This window comes from Mustela putorius, unplaced genomic scaffold (genome assembly GCF_011764305.1).
Source record: "Mustela putorius furo isolate JIRA1106 unplaced genomic scaffold, ASM1176430v1.1 tig00001999_pilon_pilon_pilon, whole genome shotgun sequence".
Taxonomy (NCBI): domain Eukaryota; kingdom Metazoa; phylum Chordata; class Mammalia; order Carnivora; family Mustelidae; genus Mustela; species Mustela putorius.
The window spans coordinates 182,189-188,188 of record NW_025421923.1 but is presented as its reverse complement, the minus strand read 5'-3'; positions in this window follow the sequence as shown (position 1 = coordinate 188,188).

The following is a 6,000-nucleotide window of genomic DNA, read 5'->3' as shown; positions in this document are numbered from 1 at the left end:
ACCATGTCCCCAGAAGGGGGAGCTGAGCGGGAAGGGGGGAAATATTTGGCAGGCAGCACGAAAAAGTCTACCACAGGTTTGGATTTGGACTCTGGGTTCAAATGTTAGTTCTACTGGTGGCTAGTTGTGTGTTTTGGACAAGCAACTTCTCAAAGACCGTGACCTCATTTATAAAATTTATAGAGTTCTGAGAAGTAATGCTTTACAGCCTTGGGACAGGGCCTGGCAGTTACAATCTTTCCTGAGAGCTTATTACGAAGACTGTCGAAACATCGCCTATTCAGGTAAGATGTTCAAGATTGGACGAGATTTCTTCCAACCGCTGCCTGAGACAGGGTGGGGAGAGCAGATCGGATGACTTGAGTGGTCTGAGTTGCTCTAACTCCGCGTGTAAACACAAAGTAACAGAACTAGGGGCCATTTTTGAAAGCACCTTGGAGTCTCTCTGTTTACCCCCCCCCCCCGCCCCCAAGACCTATCAGTTTGAGGAGGGGGTGGAGAGAGAGGCAAGACATCCCCATTGCTAGATCCCTTCGGGGTTTCGACTGTGTTGTTATTGCTTCAGGATGTTGGTCTTTCTCCCCTTTTTGGATGACAAGAAAGTGATTCACGTCCAGGGGAGGGATCCCATCTCCTCTCTCACTGACAGCGAAACTGTCAAAAAGCCCATCCCTATAAACACTAACCTGGCAAAAGACCCCACGCCTCCATATGGAAAATCAAAGTAAGGGATCTGGCAGAGAGTCGCAAAGATGGTTTGAATCAGAGGCAGAGACAGCCCATGGATACTGGGGTGGGGGCTCGGGGGCTGTCTGCGCCCCCGTGCCAAGATGGCTGGGAACCTGGGCCAGTGAGTTTCCATTCGTTGGGGAAGGCAGGCCCTGTCTGCGCTAGAAGCCAGATCATGGCAGGTCTCTGGTTTAAATGCGGCTCATCGGAGGGTCCTCCGAGCTAATTGGGAAGGAGTCGGGCTGTGTTTTCTTTCCTGCCTAATAACAAGGAGAATTGCTTACAGCTCTGGACTTTATTAGTGGGGGTGGGGGGAGGATTTGACATTGTTTGGTTGGACAGAGGCTTCTTCCAGGAGCTAATCTCTTACACCTGTTTGGCTTTGTTAAGGAGCCAAGGGGTCCTGGCCGATTCGCTATTGGTTGCTGCAGGGACGGATGTAAGAGAAAGAAAGGAGGGGACCCGAGAGAGGATGAGGGTTTTCCTCCTCACTCTGCACTCAAAAGATCTAGGGCTGAAGTGGATACAAACAAACATCACGGACGGCGTTAAGTCATAGGACTTCTGCATCTGGACCCATCCCGCAGCTACCTGCTCCGCGCCGGTCTGAGCCTGCAGCACACAAGATGGGCAGAATTCCTGCCCTTTTGGGAATTTATGCACTGGTCATTGCAAGAAAAAAAAAATGGAGCTGTCTCTCATGGTTCTAAGGAGCCGGGTCGCAGGAGGACAGGTCTAGGAACGGCTGCTGGCTCCTTGCCTGCGCACAGCCCCTCACTGGACTGCGTCCCTCCCCTGCAGCTACTTCACGAGGCCGGGGAGCCTTGCCCTGGATCCTCTGGGGAAACTTTATGCTCATTAGTGCTGCTGGAATTCTAGTCGGTGGAACTTGAAGAGAGTACGTGTGGGCATCTATACCTGGGAGAGAAGGGATAGATGCAGGGCAAACCTGGGGCTCACATTCCCTCTTCTTGTGACCTGGGTACCGGCAGAGGCAGAGTCCGTCAATGCTGGACCGAGAAGCTGGTTGGACGGCTGGGGAATAATTACAAGGCGCTGATCCTTGTAAAAAGGAGAGGAGGCTCCCCCATAAGGATCCATAGTTTCTTCTCTTGACTTATGGTATCTGGACTTGAATCTGAGCCAAGTCCAACTACATAATGCATAGTACATTGATGAGACCACAACCTCCCTTCTAGAACATGCTCAGAGTCAGGACTAGGGGTGTGTGAGAGACCCCCCCTTCCTCTCTCCCTCCCTCCAGGTGGGAATGGCTGGGCCTTCCTCTCTGGAGAAATACAAGGTGTGCACGTGACCCTGTCCCTATGTGCCTGTGCCACAGCTGTGGAAAATGATGACCAAACACAAATCTTCCTCCCACTGCTCCAGATAGTGGGTGATGGTCAGGGACAGGGGTGGCGAAGGCAAGACAGGCAGACCCAGAGTATCAAGGCTAGGAAGCAGGTGGACAAGAACCCATCCCAGGAACCCATCCCAGGAGGGCTGAGAGGCAGTGGGAGGCAGGACCACAGGTGAGCAAAGGCCCCAAACCCCTACACATGCTCCATCTGACTTTACTTACAGAACCCAAATTCAAAGACAAAATTATCAAGAATTTTAAAACAAGCACCTGTAGAACATTGCAGTCCAAGCACGGGCCCTTAGAATGTCCCTGGATGATTGCACAGGTTGTCCATCCAGGAAACCAGCCCCGGACTCTGCTTCACCACTAACATGCAGTAGAAGTTTGAGAATGTTACTTAACTTCCATCAGCATGCATTTCTCCATCTACAATGTCATGATGAGGAAGGCACCTATCTCAAAGGGATGTTATAAAACATTTATGGATTTGCCTGCTTGCTTTTCTATAGTAGGATGTAGGATTGAAACTTTATTTTTGTCCATTTAGGTCACTGAGGGACTGCTCTCCTTCCTTTTGGCCTTTTGTGGACAGTGGCAGAAGATTCCAGTGTATTCAGCCAAGCTTAAGGAGGAGACCCACCAAATAGAACATGGGGCCCTCTGCCCCCCACCACAGTATACACACACAGAGGCACATAGACAGACAGACACACACAGACAGAAGCACATACACAGAGACACAGAGACACACATGTACATGCACTGTCTTCATTAACACTAATTTTTAATTTAATTATTCATTAACATTAAATGTTAATGAGGATTTTTTTTTTAAGACACTTCAAGGAGACTAGGGTTCTTCAGTGGTGCTGTGAGGGTCCCCAGGAGCAGATTCTCTCCCCATTCGACCCCAGAAAACTGCCTTTTGGTCTGAACTATACTCTGCTGTCTCACAGATGATTTTGCTTGAAAAGATTAAAGGGGTTTGGCTATTCTAAAAAAAAAAAAAGTACAAAAGCCAGCAGAGAACAGAGCCTGTGGGCCTGACTCTGCTGTAGCTACTTGTCCATGGGGTTTGATTCTCTGGCCGGGTGGATACTGACCCAGGGTGGTGGCCGCAGGTGGGTCAGCAGACAGACTGAAACCAGGGCTCTGGTGTTAGAGGCTCTATGTCCAAGGACGTAGATCTAGGAAGTGTGACCGAGCTTGACAAGAGGACCTCCAGATTCCCAAGTGTCCTCTCTCTCCAGAGCATTGCCTCCTTACTTACATTCAGGTCTAAGAAAGATGGAACGTTCCAGAAGAACTGCTTCAAAGCAGGTATTGTGAACCTCTCTTGAGAAACACTGGGCTAGGAGTCGGATCTGGGTTCTACTTTTATGCCGGTCACCCTTCGTTGTGTGAGTACTTGGTAGAGTACGTAAGCTTTGGGAGCCTCAACATGTTCATCTGTAAAATGGGAAAGCTCTGTCTTGCCTTTATCACAAAGCCCCCACGAGGCTCTCATGATATTGTTGGTGCAAAAGTCCCCTTGGAAACTGTCAAATACTGTCCAGATGTAGGAAAATTTTAAGTGTGGACTCTTCCCTCCTTTGCCTGTCCTTCATGAGCTCTTGTTCTTGGAAGCCCCGACGAAAGAGTAGGACAGCTCATACCGGGTCATCTTTCTACCAATTCTTTCAGTGTTTCGTGAGCCACCTCTATTAAACCAAAGCCAAGGGACAAATCAAACACATCTACACGCACACACACGCACATGTTACATGTACACATACGGACGTATGCACATACTTCTAGGTAATAGTCATCCTAAAAATCATGGAAATTACTCTCTTCCCTCACATGTAGTTAGACTGTGGGACAGTGGTGTGTTGGTAGGTGTTAAACAACCAGCTCTCTGAAAAAAAAAAAAAGTATTCATGTTTATCCACACAAGGAGGTTAGGAATATCATTGACATAAAGGATGTGTAGCACACAATTTGCAAATCCCATATAGTTAATTGATCCCTTTTAAAAAAAGATTTTATTTATTTATTTGACAGAGAGAGAGAGAGCACAAGGCGGGGGAGCAGCAGGCAGAAGGAGAGGGAGAAGCAGGCTCCCTGCTGAGGCTGATGCGGGGCTCCATCCCAAGACCTGGGATCTTGACTTGAGCCGAAGGCAGACACTTAACTGACTGAGCCACCCAGGCGTGCCCTGGTTAATTGATTCCTGAAAAATATCCCACTGACTTTTCTTTTGCAGTTGAGGAAAGAGTCTATGCACTTTCCAACATGAACAATGCTTCATATTTTCATTTTTGTTAAGGAATGAGATAAAAGAATGAAGACATTTGGTGGGGCCTCACTTCTTGGTCGATGATGTAAAGGATTTCTTCTCCGAATCAGGGAATAGTTTTGAATACTGAAAGAATATTTACACAGTCTTTTTCTCTCGCACACTCACACACACACATATATTCCTCGCAATGTAACCACCGTAGAAGTGATAGACTTTTAGGTGTAAAATATTTCATTCATCACTCTCAAGTCTAGACAATTAAAAAAACCATAAATCAAATCCTGATTTGTGGCGTTTTTAGGTTACCATGTGTTACTGTTCTCCTCATGGCCAGTTTTAAGCTATGAATGTGACATCACTGACCACAAAGTGAGGGAAAGATGGACCGTGGTCAGCATTGCCCAGTATTTCCCCCGTGTAGACGCGATAGACCTACACAACCTCAAGACCAGAGATAATAGTACAACTTGGTTCAATAGTAAGGGAGAGATAGGTCCTTTACCTTGGTTTTTAGTATACTTTATTTCATTGTAAGTTTATAGAATTTCACTTTTAATAGCGGCTGTGTCTAAGAACGGGCTCACAAAATGCTTGTAAATCTAACAGTCAGCCCCTGTGAGTGGCCATGAGCTGCCTGCCGCCCCCCACCCCCTGTACATTTTTTTTTTTTAAAATTATTATTATTCCTTGAGAATCTGGAATGTTCCAACATTCAGAACGAGTTATTTGGTACCTAGCCGTGTTTGATGCTGGGATGTGGTGATACGGTCCTGGTTTTCATGGAGCTTACAGTCTCTTTGAAAAACAAGTAGGTAAAACAGTGATTTAAGAGTTTTCTAAGTGAGGGTTGGGTTTTAATGACGAGACGGACAAATCCCATTTGGTTCAAGTGCTGAGGTGCCCCGTCTTTATTTCCCGGTTACCTTATAGGCCTGGCTCTTTCTGTCTGTCATTGTTTTCCAGTTTTTCTGGCTCAAAATTCTTCCTCATTTAATGAAGAAACTTGGCTTGGGACCATGGTGCTTGGGGCCATGAGGGGCTATCTCCCAGTCTGCCTGTAAGTGGCTGGGCACCCACCCCATTTAGAAGAGAGGTCCCCTAAACCCCTGATTTGTTTAGAGCTCTGCGACAGCAAGTCACACAACCCCCGCCCTGCCCCTGTAGCCTCAGAACTTACTCCTGAGGCCTCCACACTCTTCCACGGGCAGAGATGCCTTCCAGGACCCACATAGGAATAAATACAGGAATTAAAAACTTGAAAATGCCCACTTACCCGCTGTTAAGAACAAAAATAGGGTTCATGTCGCATGGGTTTCCTCATTTTGTAGATTCCCCTCCAATCAGGGACTTTCCGAGCAATGGCTATACGTCTGCTCATGCAAGGTGACAGGGCTCTGACAGCACTGATCCAGAACTGGACGCCTGTGCGTGTGTGTGTGCACATGCGTGCACATACCTACACACACACACACAAACACACACTCACACACACAGGCAAAGAGAAAAAGCTTCTCTCCATGTATGATCAGTCATCACTTATAACAGCTCGTGGAATGAATTGGAAAACTTTAATCATGTTTCGGCCTTATTTTCAGCTTCTGTTATCTTTTGAACTCCTAGCAGGTCG